The sequence below is a fragment of the Arachis ipaensis genome, chromosome B10 (assembly GCF_059453495.1).
Source record: "Arachis ipaensis isolate K30076 ecotype BB chromosome B10, ASM5945349v1, whole genome shotgun sequence".
NCBI classification, from domain to species: domain Eukaryota; kingdom Viridiplantae; phylum Streptophyta; class Magnoliopsida; order Fabales; family Fabaceae; genus Arachis; species Arachis ipaensis.
The window spans coordinates 39,668,490-39,684,321 of record NC_142435.1 but is presented as its reverse complement, the minus strand read 5'-3'; the positions used below and the strand labels follow the sequence as shown (position 1 = coordinate 39,684,321).

At 39.3% G+C, this 15,832-nt stretch overlaps 1 non-coding gene across 1 annotated transcript; it reads right to left on the bottom strand.

Annotated features, from left to right (window-relative positions):
• Positions 1-15,361: 15,361 nt before the first annotated feature.
• On the bottom strand, positions 15,362-15,465 carry LOC148579775 (small nucleolar RNA R71). Its single transcript, XR_015899579.1, has one exon. It is a non-coding gene; the product is annotated as a small nucleolar RNA R71 (small nucleolar RNA).
• Positions 15,466-15,832: the final 367 nt, after the last annotated feature.

The following is a 15,832-nucleotide window of genomic DNA, read 5'->3' as shown; positions in this document are numbered from 1 at the left end:
CAACAATGAATATCCAAAAATAATCATGCTAAGATAGCATTCAATTAGTAATAAGCAGCAATATATATCAACAAAAGTAATAATCCAACACTTATGATGAAAAAGAGAAAATGAAATGAGAACTAAACTAACCAACTAGTCAACTAACTAACTAAGTAATTAACTAACAAAAAGAAATGGTTATCAATGGTGTTTAGAAGTGTTGGATGAGGGGTAGAAGAAGGGAAGAAGAAAGGAGAAAGAAAGAAATGGGAAGAAGAAAAGAAAAGAAATGTAGTGAAAAAAGGGCATCCACGCGTATGCGTACATGGCCTGTGGGCATCAATGGCTTATTTCGAGAGTGACGTGTATGCGTCAAGTGTGCGTACGCGTGAGTGGTTTTGTGCCAAAGGCACAAAGCACGCGCAACATTCGCACAACTCTCGGGTTTTTGGCTTGGGGGTGGAATTTCTCAATCCACGTGTACGCGTGCATGGCGCGTGCACGTGGGTAGGCGAAAATGCTTGATGCACGCGTATGCGTGGATGGTGCTCTGTTTTTCAAAATTTTTTCTGTGTTTTTGCACTAATCCATGCATTCCAAACCTCCAAAGAGCTACCAAAACACCATAAAACCTTATTTAACATACTAGACTACCAAATATACTCAACAAACTAATCAAAACATGAAATTAAACTAATTCTACCAATATTTACAAAAGAGAAAATGTAAAGATTTTGCCATGGTGGGGTGTCTCCCACCTAGCACTTTTGTTTATTGTCCTTAAGTTGGACTTATGGGGAGCTCCTCTCAAGGTAGCTTGTGCTTGAATTCATCTTGGAACTCCCACCAATGTTTGGTTCTCCATTGTGCCCCAAGATTTCCTATTTGTTGTACCAAGTGTTGATAGAGTTCTTCAAAAGCTTGGGGCTCCCAAAATTGATTCTCCTTGCACGATCCGGGATCCCACACTTTATTTTCACACCCGTCTTGAAGTTGATCATCATTATTGGTCCATCTAGGTGGTATGGCCTTAGAATTCTCATGTAAGCGACCAAACATCCTCCTAGACCCAAGGGATCTGGCTCTATACCAACCGTTACAATGCCAACCACTAATCATCTCCCTCTTGCTCTTGAAGCCACATATATTTCTAAGTTGACCATCCGTCTTAAGCAAACCATATTCAATGGGAATAATAAAGCTTAAGTATAAGGAATTTACCCACTTGAATGAAAGAATGGATGGTGATGGCTTGGGGAGAGGTATCTCCAATGTCTTTGCAAGCTCTACTCCCTTATGTTCTTCCTTGTCAATCTCCACCTCTTCATAAACTTCTTCAACTTCAATCCCTTGTTCATCAATTTCATCTAACTCTTCTCCATCACTCAAATCATATATGGGAGGATTAGAGAAATCTACCTCCACATTGCTTTCTATCTCATTAGGAGAAGGTTCTTCAAACTCAAAGGATTCACCACCAAGAAGGTCGGATACATGATCTTCATCACCAAGGGAACTCAATTCTTGCTCCATTCCCTCCAAGTCTTCATTCAAAAATTATTGTGGAGGTTGTGCACTCTCCTCCTTAACATCAAATTCAATCTTCTTGGAGATATATTCTATGGTTCTAAATTCCCATGGAGGCTCCACATCTCCTAAGTCTTCAACCACTTCTCCCTCTTCTTCAATGATCATAGGCTTCTCCAATTGTTCTAACACAAAGTGGCATCCCTCATCACCCACCGGGGTTTCCAATCTCTCCTTCATGCTATGCTCTTCAATTAATTCTCCACATGTGACCATGGGAGTGCTTTGAGTGCTCAAGCATTGGGAGGCTAAAGTGCTTACAACCTTGGTCAAGGTAGCCACAAATTCTAGTGTCTCCCTTTGTATTTCTCCTTGCCCTTGAAGTATAAGGCTAAGGATTTCATCCATTGAGGATTGGAGTGGATAAGAGGGTTCATTCTTTTGGAGAAAGGGTTCATGATAGGAAGGTGGTTCTTCTTGATAAGGATGTGGTGGTGTGTACTGAGGTGGTTCTTGGGAGTATTGATATTGGAATGGTGGTTTCATGTATAGCTCATGTGGTTCAAAAGGTGGTTGGTATGGTGGATATGGGTCAAGGTCACATGGAGGTGTTTGGTGAAAAGAGGCTTGTGAGTATGGTTGAGGATTATGTTGAGGATATGGCTCATAGGCATATGTTGGTGGTTCTTGAAAGTCACAAGGAGGTTTACCATAGCCATTGGGTTGATATGCATCATAGAATGGCTCTTCTTCATAGTGCGTTGGTGGTGGTTGTTGCCAAGAGGATTGATCATATACATATGGCTCCTCCCACCTTTGATTGTTCCATCCTTGATACACATCCTCATTGTAGCCCTCATTTCCTACAATATAGTAAGAACCAAACTCATAGCCAAAGTGAGAATTCATGATAGCAAGAGAAAATGAAAACAAAATCAAATAAGAAGCAAGAAAATTAGATCCTAAAACTAGCAAGAACTAACAAGCAATTCAAAAATAAAGCTATTCACAATATTCACATAAATACAATAACCAATAACACAACACCATTGCAATTCCCTGGCAACGGCGCCATTTTGATGAATGGAAAATTGACGGTATAGAGTTCACAAATGAAATCTCGTTGCAAGTATAGTTTCTAAACCAATCAATAATCCTTTCATACAAAAATTTTGTTTGTCACAAGTACAAACTCCTAATAATCCTAATAACCGAAGTATTTAAACCTCGGGTCGTCTCTCAAAGGAATTGCAGGGTAGTGCTCTTGTTATTGGTTATGAGTTTGTACATTTTGGGGTTTTGAGATGAGAAACATGAAAAGTAAATGCTAAAGGAAATCAAATGACAAAAAGGCCTTGGCAAGGGTTAGTGGTCAAGGATCTCTATCCTAATCACTAACCACAACATGAGAATTGGCAAGGATCAACCCCATTATGTCATCCTCTAACTAGTAGTAAAGGAAAGTCAAATGAGCTATGTCAATCCAAGTCCATAAGTCCTAGTTCTCCACCAATTCAATTAGTGAAATCTAGAGTTAATGGCTCCCAATCATCAATCACTTGGACATTAGTAACTCAAGAGTGATGCCAGGGCATCTTAGCCAGTTTCACTGACCTTTTCTTTACTGTTTTTAGGTTAGTTTCATGCATTTCTTTAGGAAATAAGCTAGTTTTGGGTAAATATTCACTTATGCCTTGACTCAAGCATACATTGTGCATTTTACATGATTTCATGAGGATTTTTCATAAGTTTAGTGACAAATATTATGTTGCATTACTCATGACTTGGACTAGAGCTTTGATGCACTTTGTTGCTTGATTTCAGGATGATGAGCGGATAATTTATACGCTTTTTGACATTGTTTTTAGTATGTTTTTTAGTAGGATCTAGTTACTTTTAGGGATGTTTTTAATAGATTTTGTGTTAAATTCACATTTCTGGACTTTACTATGAGTTTGTGTGTTTTTCTGTGATTTCAGGTATTTTCTGGCTGAAATTAAGGGACTTGAGCAGAAATCAGATTCAGAGGTTGAAAAAGGACTGCTGATGCTGTTGGATTCTGACCTCCCTGCACTCAAAGTGGATTTTCTGGAGCTACAGAACTCGAAATGGCACGCTTCCAATTGAGTTGGAAAGTAGACATCCAGGGATTTCCAGCAATATATAATAGTCCATACTTTGGCCAAGAATTGACGACGTAAACTGGCGTTCAACGCCAGCTTTCTACCCAAATCTGGCGTCCAGCGCCAGAAAAGGATCCAAAACCAGAGTTGAACGCCCAAACTGGCACAAAAACTGGCGTTCAACTCCACAAATGGCCTATGCACGTGCAACACTTAAGCTCAGCCCAAACACACACCAAGTGGGCCCCGGAAGTGGATTTATACATCAAATACTTACTCATGTAAACCCTAGTAGCTAGTTTATTATAAATAGGACCTCTTACTATTGTATTAGGCATCCTGGATTGTATTTTGATCCTGTGATCACGTTTTAGGGGGCTGGCCATCTCGGCCATGCCTGGACCTTTCACTTATGTATTTTTAACGGTAGAGTTTCTACACTCCATAGATTAAGGTGTGGAGCTCTGCTGTTCCTCAAAGATTAATGCAAGTACTACTGTTTTCTATTCAATTCATCTTATTTCGCTTCTAAGATATCCATTCGCACCCAAGAACATGATGAAGGTGATGATTATGTGTGACGCTCATCACCATCTCCCCTATGAACACGTGCCTGACAAACACTTCCGTTCTACATGAAATAAGCTAGAATGAATATCTCTTAGATCTCTTAACCAGAATCTTCGTGGTGTAAGCTAGAATGATGGCGGCATTCAAGAGAATCCGGAAGGTCTAAACCTTGTCTGTGGTATTCCAAGTAGGATTCAATGATTGAATGACTGTGACGAGCTCCGAACTCGCGATTGCAGGGCGTTAGTGACAGACGCAAAAGGATAGTAAATCCTACTCCGGCATGATCGAGAACCGACAGATGAATAGCCGTGCCGTGACAGGGTGCGTGAGCATATTATTCACTGAGAGGATAAGATGAAGCCATTGACAAGGGTGATGCCTCCAGACGATTAGCCGTGCCGTGACAGGGCATTGGATCATTTTCCCGTGAGATGACCGAAAGTAGCCATTGACAGTGGTGATGTATCACATAAAGCCAGCCATGGAAAGGAATAAGACTGATTGGATGAAGATAGCAGGAAAGCAGAGGTTCAGAGGAACGAAAAGCATCTCCATTCGCTTATCTGAAATTCCTACCAATGATTTACATAAGTATCTCTATCCCTATTCTATTATTTATTATTCGAAAACACCATTATCACTTTATATTTGCCTGACTGAGATTTACAAGGTGACCATAGCTTGCTTCATACCAACAATCTCCGTGGGATTCGACCCTTACTCACGTAAGGTATTACTTGGACGACCCAGTGCACTTGCTGGTTAGTTGTATCGAAGTTGTGACAGACAATAAAACTAGATCAGAGCACCAGGCCTTTGAAGCCATGGATATGCATCACAATTTCGTGCACCAAGTTTTTGGCGCCGTTGCCGGGGATTGTTCGAGTTTGGACAACTGACGGTTCATCTTGTTGCTCAGATTAGGTAATTTTCTTTTTGTTTTGTTTTCAAAAATTTTTCAAAAATCTTTCAAAATTTTCTCCTTTGTTTTCGAAAAAAAAAATTTAATTAAAAATGTTTTCAAAAATAAATTATTCTATGGTTTCAGAATTTTTAAGAATGAATTCTAGCGTTTCATGAAGCATGTTGAAGCCTGGCTGGCTGTAAAGCCATGTCTCAATCCTTATACCCAAGAGAAGAGCTTCTTTATCTTTCTTAGCCAATTGGCTGTTGAATGTAAGGAATGTCAGGCATGTCATGTCTGAGTTACATACTAAAGCTTGGCTGGCTATTGAGCCATGCCTGACCCTTTGATTGGAGCTTTAGAGCATAAGATTCCTGGAATTCATATTGAAAATTTTGGAATCCTTATTTTTCTTTTCCAAAATAGTTTTTCGAAAATATAAACTAAAAATCCAAAAAAAATTAGAAAATTATAAAAATCAAAAATATTTTTCTGTTTCTTGTTTAAGTCTTGAGTCTTGAGTCATGTTATAAGTTTGGTGTCAATTGCATATGCATCTTGCATTTTTTTCGAAAATTTCATGCATTCATAGTGTTCTTCATGATCTTCAAGTTGTTCTTGGTAAGTCTTCTTGTTTGATCTTGATGATTTTTTGTTTTGTGTCCTTTCATGTTTATCATATGCATTCTTGAATTCTTAGTGTCTAAGCATTAAAGAATTCTAAGTTTGGTGTCTTGCATGTTTTCTTTGCATTAAAAAATTTTTTAAAATTATGTTCTTGATGTTCATCTTGACATTCAAAGTGTTCTTGGTGTTCATCTTGACACTCATATCATTCATGCATGCATTCATTGTTTTGATCTAAAAATTTCATGCATTGCATCATTTTTAGTGTTTTTCTCTCTCATCATAAAAATTCAAAAATCAAAAAAATATCTTTCCATTTTTCTCTCATCAAATTCGAAAATTTGAGTTGACCTTTTCAAAAATTTTTAAAATCAAGTTGTTTCTTATAAGTCAAATCAAATTTTCAATTTGAAAATCTTATCTTTTTCAAAATCTTTTTCAAAAATCAAATCTTTTTCAAAATTCTTAGTTATTTTCGAAAATTCCAAAAATATTTTTCAAAAATATTTTTCTTATTTTTAGACCAAATTTTCGAAAATAACATAATCAATTAATGTTTTGATTCAAAAATTTGAAGTTTGTTACTTGCTTGTTAAGAAAGATTCAAACTTTAAGTTCTAGAATCATATCTTGTGATTTCTTATGAATCAAGTCATTAATTGTGATTTTAAAAATCAAATCTTTTTTAAAAACTAATTTCTATCATACCTTTTCAAAAAAATATCTTCTTATCTTATCTTTTTCAAAATTTGATTTCAAAATATCTTCTCTAACTTCCCAACTTCTTATCTTTTCAAATTTGTTTCAACTAACTAACTAACTTTTTGTTTGTTTCTTAACTTTTTCAAAACTACCTAACTAACTCTCTCTCTCTAATTTTCGAAAATATCTTCCCTCTTTTTCAAAAATTTCTTTTTTATTAACTAATTATTTTTATTTTTTATATAAAAAAAATTTCGAAAAAAAATACTAACCTTTTTCAAAAACTATTTTCAAAAATCACTAATTCTTTTTCAAAAATTGTTTTCGAAAATTCACTTCCCCCTCTCATCTTCTTCTATTTGTTTATTGATATACTAACATCTTTCCTTCAACTCTCCAAAAATCCGAACCCCCTCTCTCTCTGAGTTCAGATTTTCTTCCCTTCTTTTCTTCTACTAACACAAGGATCCCTATACTGTGGTATAAAGGATCCATATTATTATTACTATTTTTTCTGTGCCTTCTTCTTTGTCATATGAGCAGGAGCAAGGATAAGAACATTCTTGTGGAAGCAGATCCAGAACCTGAAAGGACTCTGAAGAGAAAATTAAGAGAAGCTAAATTACAACAATCCAGAGATAACCTTTCAGAAATTTTCGAACAGGAAAAGGAGATGGCAGCCGAAAATAATAATAATATAAGGAAGATGCTTAGTGACTTCACTGCACCTAACTCCAATTTACATGGAAGAAGCATCTCCATTCCTGCCATTGGAGCAAACAACTTTGAGCTGAAACCTCAATTAGTTTCTCTGATGCAGCAGAACTGCAAGTTTCATGGACTTCCATCTGAAGATCCCTTTCAGTTCTTAACTGAATTCTTGCAGATATGTGATACTGTTAAGACTAATGGAGTAGATCCTAAAGTCTACAGGCTCATGCTTTTCCCTTTTTGCTGTAAGAGACAGAGCTAGACTCTGGTTGGATTCTCAACCTAAGAATAGCCTGAACTCATGGGATAAGCTTAGTAAAAGGATCACTGAAATCCCTCCTAGTACCCTCCCAAGCAATACAGAAGAGAACCCAAAAGGAGAGTGCAAGGCCATTGACATAAGCGCCATGGCCGAACCTGTGAGGAGAGGAGAGGACGTGAATCCCAAGGAGGAAGACCTCCTGGGACGTCCAGTGGTCAATAAGGAGCTTCCCTCTGAGGAACCAAAGGACTCTGGGGCCCATCTAGAGACCATAGAGATCCCATTGAACCTCCTTATGCCCTTCATGAGCTCTGATGAGTATTCCTCTTCTGAAGAGAATGAGGATGTTACTGAAGAGCAAACTGCCAAGTTTCTTGGTGCAATCATGAAGCTAAATGCCAAATTATTTGGCATTGATACTTGGGAAGTTGAACCTCCCTTGTTCATCAATGAACTAAGTGATCTGGATCAACTAACATTGCCTCAGAAGAGACAGGATCCTGGAAAGTTCATAATACCCTGTACCATAGGCACCATGATCTTTAAGGCTCTGTGTGACCTTGGTTCAGGAATAAACCTCATGCCCCTCTCTGTAATAGAGAAACTGGGAATCTATGGGGTGCAAGCTGCTAAAATCTCATTAGAGATGGCAGACAACTCAAGAAAACAGGCTTATGGACAAGTAGAGGACGTGTTAGTAAAGGTTGAAGGCCTTTACATCCCTGCTGATTTCATAGTCCTGGATACTGGAAAGGAAGAGGATGAATCCATCATCCTAGGAAGACCTTTCCTGGCCACAGCAAGAGCTGTGATTGATGTTGACAGAGGTGAAATATTCCTTCAATGGAATGAGAACTCCCTTGTGTTTAAAACTCAAGGATCTCCCTCTGCAACCATGGAGAGGAAGCAGAAAAAGCTTCTCTCCAAGCAGAGTCAACCAGAGCCCCCACAGTCAAACTCTAAGTTTGGTGTTGGGAGGCCACAACCAAACTCTAAGTTTGGTGTTGAACTCCCATATCCAAACTCTAAGTTTGGTGTTGGAGAGTTTCAACAAAGCTCTGCCCATCTGTGAGGCTCCATGAGAGCCCACTGTCAAGCTATTGACATTAAAGAAGCGCTTGTTGGGAGGCAACCCAATGTTTATCTAATTCTTATTTGTTTTTCATGTTTTTTTAGGTTCATGATCATGTGGAGTCACAAAATAAATAGAAAAATTGAAAACGGAATCAAAAACAGCAGAAGAAAAATCACACCCTGGAGGAGCATCTGTCTGGCGTTCAAACGCCAGAACAGAGCATAGTTCTGGCGCTGAACGCCCAGAATGGGAGCATCCTGGCGCTGAACGCCCAGAACAAGCATGGTTCTGGCGTTCAACGCCAGAAATGGCAGCAAAGGGGCGTTGAACGCCCAAAATGGGCACCAACCTGGCGCTGAACGCCTAGAGTTGTGTGCAAGGGCATTTTACATGCCTAAATTGGTGCAGGGATGTAAATGCCTTGACACCTCAGGATCTGTGGACCCCACAGGATCATCTCAGGATCTGTGGACCCCACAGGATCCCCACCTACCTCATCATCTCTCTTTCCATTCATGATCATCCCTTCTTTTTTTTTTCCATTTACCACTCACATCCATACACCCACTACCTTCAAAAATTCAACATCTCTCTCCCACCCAATCCCACCCATATGGCCGAATACACACTCCCATCTATCTCCTCCATATCTTCTTCTTATTCTTCTATTCTTTCTTCTTTTGCTCGAGGGCGAGCAACATTCTAAGTTTGGTGTGGCAAAAGCATAGCTTTTTTGTTTTTTTTCCATAACCATTGATGGCACCTAAGGCTAGAGAAACCTCTAGAAAGAGGAAAGGGAAGACAAAAGCTTCCATCAAGGGTCTATAGCTCAGTGGAAGAACATTTGACTGCAAATCAAGAGATCCCTGAGATACCTCAGGGGATTCATTTTCTTCCACACAATTATTGGAAGCAACTAAGGGTGGAACATTAGGAGCACTCCATCATCCTTCATGAAATTAGAGAAGATCTAAAAGCAATGAAGGAGGAGCAGCAAAGACAAGGAAGAGACATAGAAGAGCTCAAGGACATCACTAAGGTGGACTCATTCCTTGTTCTTACTTTCTCTGTTTTTTTTCGTTTTATATGTTATGTGCTTATCCATGTTTGTGTCTTCATTACATGATCATTAGTAGTTAGTAACTTTGTCTTAAAGTTATGAATGTCCTATGAATCCATCACCTCTCTTAAATAAAAACTGTTTTAATTCAAAAGAACAAGAAGTACATGAGTTTCGAATTTATCCTTGAACATAGTTTAATTATATTGATGTGGTGACAATGCTTCTTGTTTTCTGAATGTATGCTTGAACAGTGCATATGTCTTTTGAAGTTGTTGTTTAAGAATGTTAAATATGTTGGCTCTTGAAAGAATGATGACTAGGAGACATGTTATTTGATAATCTGAAAAATCATAAAAATGATTCTTGAAGCAAGAAAAAGCAGCAAAGAACAAAGCTTGCAGAAAAAAAAATAGGCAAAAAAAAAATATAGAAAGAAAAAGAAAAAGCAAGCAGAAAAAGCCAAAGCTCTTAAAACCAAGAGGCAAGAGCAAAAAGCCAAATAACCCTTAAAACCAAAAGGCAAGGGAAATAAAAAGGATCCCAAGGCTTTGAGCATCAGTGGATAGGAGGGCCTAAAGGAATAAAATCCTGGTCTAAGCGGCTAAACCAAGTTGTCCCTAACCATGTGCTTGTGGCGTGTAGGTGTCAAGTGAAAACTTGAGACTGAGCGGTTAAAGTCAAGGTCCAAAGCAAAAAAAAAAAAAAAAAGAGTGTGCTTAAGAACCCTGGACACCTCTAATTGGGGACTTTAGCAAAGCTGAGTCACAATCTGAAAGGGTTCACCCAATTATGTGTCTGTGGCATTTATGTATCCGGTGGTAATACTGGAAAACAAAGTGCTTAGGGCCACGGCCAAGACTCATAAAGAAGTTGTGTTCAAGAATCATCATACTGAACTAAGAGAGTCAATAACACTATTCGAAATCTGAAGTTCCTATAGATGCCAATCATTATGAACCTCAATGGATAAAGTGAGATGCCAAAACTATTCAAGAGGCAAAAAGCTATAAGTCCCGCTCATATGATTGAAGCTTTGTTTCATTGATAGTTTGGAATTTATAGTATATTCTATTCTTTTTATCCTATTTTGATTTTCAGTTGCTTGGGGACAAGCAACAATTTAAGTTTGGTGTTGTGATGAGCGGATAATTTATACGCTTTTTGACATTGTTTTTAGTATGTTTTTTAGTAGGATCTAGTTACTTTTAGGGATGTTTTTAATAGATTTTGTGTTAAATTCACATTTCTGGACTTTACTATGAGTTTGTGTGTTTTTCTGTGATTTCAGGTATTTTTTAGCTGAAATTGAGGGACTTGAGCAGAAATCAGATTCAGAGGTTGAAAAAGGACTGCTGATGCTGTTGGATTCTGACCTCCCTGCACTCAAAGTGGATTTTCTGGAGCTACAGAACTCGAAATGGCGCGCTTCCAATTGCGTTGGAAAGTAGACATCAAGGGCTTTCCAGAAATATATAATAGTTCATACTTTGGCCAAGAATTGACGACGTAAACTGGCGTTCAACGCCAGCTTTCTACCCAAATCTGGTGTCCAGCGCCAGAAAAGGATCCAAAACCAGAGTTGAACGCCCAAACTGGCACAAAAACTGGCGTTCAACTCCACAAATGGCCTCTGCACGTGCAACACTTAAGCTCAGCCCAAACACACACCAAGTGGGCCCCGGAAGTGGATTTATACATCAAATACTTACTCATGTAAACCCTAGTAGCTAGTTTATTATAAATAGGACCTCTTACTATTGTATTAGGCATCCTGGATTGTATTTTGATCCTGTGATCACGTTTTAGGGGGCTGGCCATCTCGGCCATGCCTGGACCTTTCACTTATGTATTTTTAACGGTACAGTTTCTACACTCCATAGATTAAGGTGTGGAGCTCTGCTGTTCCTCAAAGATTAATGCAAGTACTACTGTTTTCTATTCAATTCATCTTATTTCGCTTCTAAGATATCCATTCGCACCCAAGAACGTGATGAAGGTGATGATTATGTGTGACGCTCATCACCATCTCCCCTATGAACACGTGCCTGACAAACACTTCCGTTCTACATGAAATAAGCTAGAATGAATATCTCTTAGATCTCTTAACCAGAATCTTCGTGGCGTAAGCTAGAATGATGGTGGCATTCAAGAGAATCCGGAAGGTCTAAACCTTGTCTGTGGTATTCCAAGTAGGATTCAATGATTGAATGACTGTGACGAGCTCCGAACTCGCGATTGCAGGGCGTTAGTGACAGACGCAAAAGGATAGTAAATCCTACTCCGGCATGATCGAGAACCGACAGATGAATAGCCGTGCCGTGACAGGGTGCGTGAGCATATTATTCACTGAGAGGATAAGATGAAGCCATTGACAAGGGTGATGCTTCCAGACGATTAGCCGTGCCGTGACAGGGCATTGGATCATTTTCCCGTGAGATGACCGAAAGTAGCCATTGACAGTGGTGATGTATCACATAAAGCCAGCCATGGAAAGGAATAAGACTGATTGGATGAAGATAGCAGGAAAGCAGAGGTTCAGAGGAACGAAAAGCATCTCCATTCGCTTATCTGAAATTCCTACCAATGATTTACATAAGTATCTCTATCCCTATTCTATTATTTATTATTCGAAAACACCATTATCACTTTATATTTGCCTGACTGAGATTTACAAGGTGACCATAGCTTGCTTCATACCAACAATCTCCGTGGGATTCGACCCTTACTCACGTAAGGTATTACTTGGACGACCCAGTGCACTTGCTGGTTAGTTGTATCGAAGTTGTGACAGACAATAAAACTAGATCAGATCACCAGGCCTTTGAAGCCATGGATATGCATCACAATTTCGTGCACCACAGGACCAAAAAGAAGCAAGAAAAGGGTAGGTAACTTGCAAGATTAATGAGAAAAGTGATTGCCAATAACACTCTCAAAAAAAAAGCCATCAATGCCCACGTTAGAGAGTCACGTTAACCAAGTTAACGTGAACTCTAACGTGGAGAAGAGAAGTTGAGCCAACGTTAGTGACACTCAACATTGTCACTAACGTTGGCAATTACTCATAAATGGCCACGTTAGAAGCCACGTTAACCTAGTTAACGTGGCCTCTAACGTTAAAAGGGGGAAGAGAAGCCAACGTTAGTGACACTCAACATTGTCACTAACGTTGGCCTATGGTGCAAAGTACCACGTTAACTCCCACGTTAACTTGGTTAACGTGGGAACTAACGTAAAAGATGAAGAGTTGTCGACAACGTTAGTGACACTCAACATTGTCACTAACGTTGAAGCAACCACACAACCCCCAAGAGTCACGTTAACTTCCACGTTAACTTGGTTAACATGGAAGCTAACGATGAGAAATGAAGGATGAGCCAACATTAGTGACACTCAACATTGTCACTAACGTTGGGATGGCTAAAAGATGGCCACGTTAGAAGCCACGTTAACCTAGTTAACGTGGACTCCAACGTGAGACCTAGGGGCACATTGGAACGTTAGTGACAATGTTGAATGTCACTAACGTTCTCGAAGGATGGCAAAGGCCACGTTAGAAGCCACGTTAATCTAGTTAACGTGAGCTTTAACGTGAAGCAAGAAGGGGCACACTGGAACGTTAGTGACAATGTTGAGTGTCACTAATGTTCTCGAAGGTTGACAAGGCAACGTTAAAAGCCACGTTAACCTAGTTAACGTGGGTTTTAACGGGAGGCAAAAGGGGTGCGTTGGAACGTTAGTGACAATATTAAGTGTCACTAACATCCCCGAACTTGGATTTTTACTAAATGATTAACACTCCTACGCCCTGAGCTTAAGTCTCTGCCCACTCCGCACTTTCTCTCTGCAAGTAAAGCCAAGCCCAAATAAAGAAAGGAACTGCTTCAAACTCAAGATCCAAAGGCCCAAGACTTGAAGAGTGAACTAGAAGCTGAGAAGAGTAGTATATATAGGAGTAGCTTTGAATTGTAAAAGAGTTCGGGAGGCTGAAGAACCACTCTCTGTATTTTACTTTCTTTGCAATTTCTAGTTTCAGGATGTATTCTCCATCTTTGTTTTCATTTTCAAGAGCTATGAACAACTAAACCCCTTTCATTGGGTTAGGGAGCTCTGTTGTAATTTGATGGATCAATACTAATTTTCATTGTTCTTCTTCCATCTTTCCTCTTGATTTTACTTGAAAGCTTTCGATCTTCATCCAATTGAGTAGTTATCTTGGAAGAGAAGCTATTCAAACTTGGATCTCTTTTGAACCTTGGAAGAGGAATGAAGAGATCAAGCTAGAAATGCTTTCTCATGCTGGACCAAATTGGGTTTGGATGGGTATGTGACTGTAACCCTCTCAATACTTGGTTTGGGAAATGCATGTGGTATAATCAGTGACCATACTTCATCTCTTCTCATGAGCAATTGACCAAGGAATTGGCTATTGATCAATATTTGAGAGATTGAATTGCAAGGAATTGCAATTCAATCACTTAAGATTGCCAAGGAGATCAATGAGTGCATTGATTGAGGAAGAGATGAAAATGAACTTGATCCGGAGAATTGCAACATCTCCTAAGCCCAATGAACTCCCCATCTCTAATCTTACCCATTCTCTTTAATTTCTGCGATTTACTTTTATGAGCAAATCTCCCATTCCCATTTATAATTCTGCAATTTATTTTCAGTCATTTACTTCCAGTCCTTTAATTCTAGCATTTACTTTTCTGTTATTTAAATTCCCGCCATTTTATTTTCTGCAACTCTCAACCCAATTTCTGGATTCGCTCAACTAGAACATTCTTCTAATTAAAGTTGCTTGATCAATCAATCCCTGTGGGATTCGACCTCACTTTATTGTGAGTTTTTACTTGACGACAACTTCGGTACACTTGCCGAAGGAAGATTTGTTGAGAGACAAGTTTTCCCCGCATCAAGTTTATGGCACCGTTGCCGGGGATTGATTGTGCATCAACAATGATTAGATTGGAAGATCACTAGATTGAGCATTTTATTTTGTGAATTTCATTTTTCTGTTTGAGTGATTTACTTTTTGTTTTAGTTAAACTTCTTCCCTTCTCCATCTACTCTTTTGTTTTTCTTTGTTATTTTCAATTCTGTTTGCTAACCCACTAACTGTTTGATATATTGCATCACCCACAACTAACAATAACTCTGACACAAATACTGTCTGCACCTATTTTCTTTGCTTGTACTTGTTGGTTGTATGACAGGGAGAAGAAGCGGGGCTTCAACTTCCTTTAATTCTGAACCAGAGAGAACCTTCCTTAGACTAAGGAGGGAGGCAAAAGAAAAACGAGTAGTTGGTGCTGAAGAAGAGGAGGAACAGTTTGAGGAATACTTTGAACCAAACATGGAAGAAAACATGGAAAATCATCATGAAGAAGAGACTCACAACCATGGCAGAGGAGGTGGAGCAAATCATGCTGGGGAGGATAGAAGAGTTTTGGGCTCTTACATTAATCCAAACCCAGGCAATTGTGGAAGTAGCATCCAAAAGCCAACAATCCATGCCAACAACTTTGAACTTAAACCACAGCTCATCACCCTTGTTCAGAACAACTGTTCGTTTGGAGGAGGTGTTCAAGAAGATCCCAACCAACATTTGACCACCTTCCTAAGAATATGTGACACAGTGAAATCTAATGGTGTTTATCCTGACGCCTATAGATTGCTCTTATTTCCCTTCTCACTCAGAGACAAGGCAGCCAAGTGGCTGGAATCCTTCCCAAGGGAGAGCTTGACAACTTGGGAGGATGTGGTGAACAAATTCTTAGCAAGATTCTACCCTCCTCAACGAATCAATAGGCTGAGAGCTGAGGTTCAAACTTTCAGGCAACAGGATAGTGAGACTCTGTATGAAGCATGGGAGAGGTTCAAAGACTTAACAAGGAGGTGTCCACCTGACATGTTCAACGAATGGGTCCAGCTGCACATTTTCTATGAAGAGCTCTCTTATGAGTCAAAGAAGGTAGTAGACCATTCATCTGGAGGGTCCTTGAACAAGAAGAAGACCATTGAGGAAGCCATAGATGTTATTGAAACAGTAGCAGAAAACGACTACTTCTATTCTTCCGAAAGAGGGAACACAAGAGGAGTGATGGAGCTAAACAATGTAGATGCTCTGTTGGCCCAAAACAAGCTCATTACCCAGCAGCTGGCTGACCTCACCAAGAAGATGGAGATGAACCAAGTAGCAGCAATCTCCCCTTCATCAACAACACAAGAAGGAGTAAACCAAGAAGCAGAAGGGAGTCAGGAGCAAGCCAACTACATT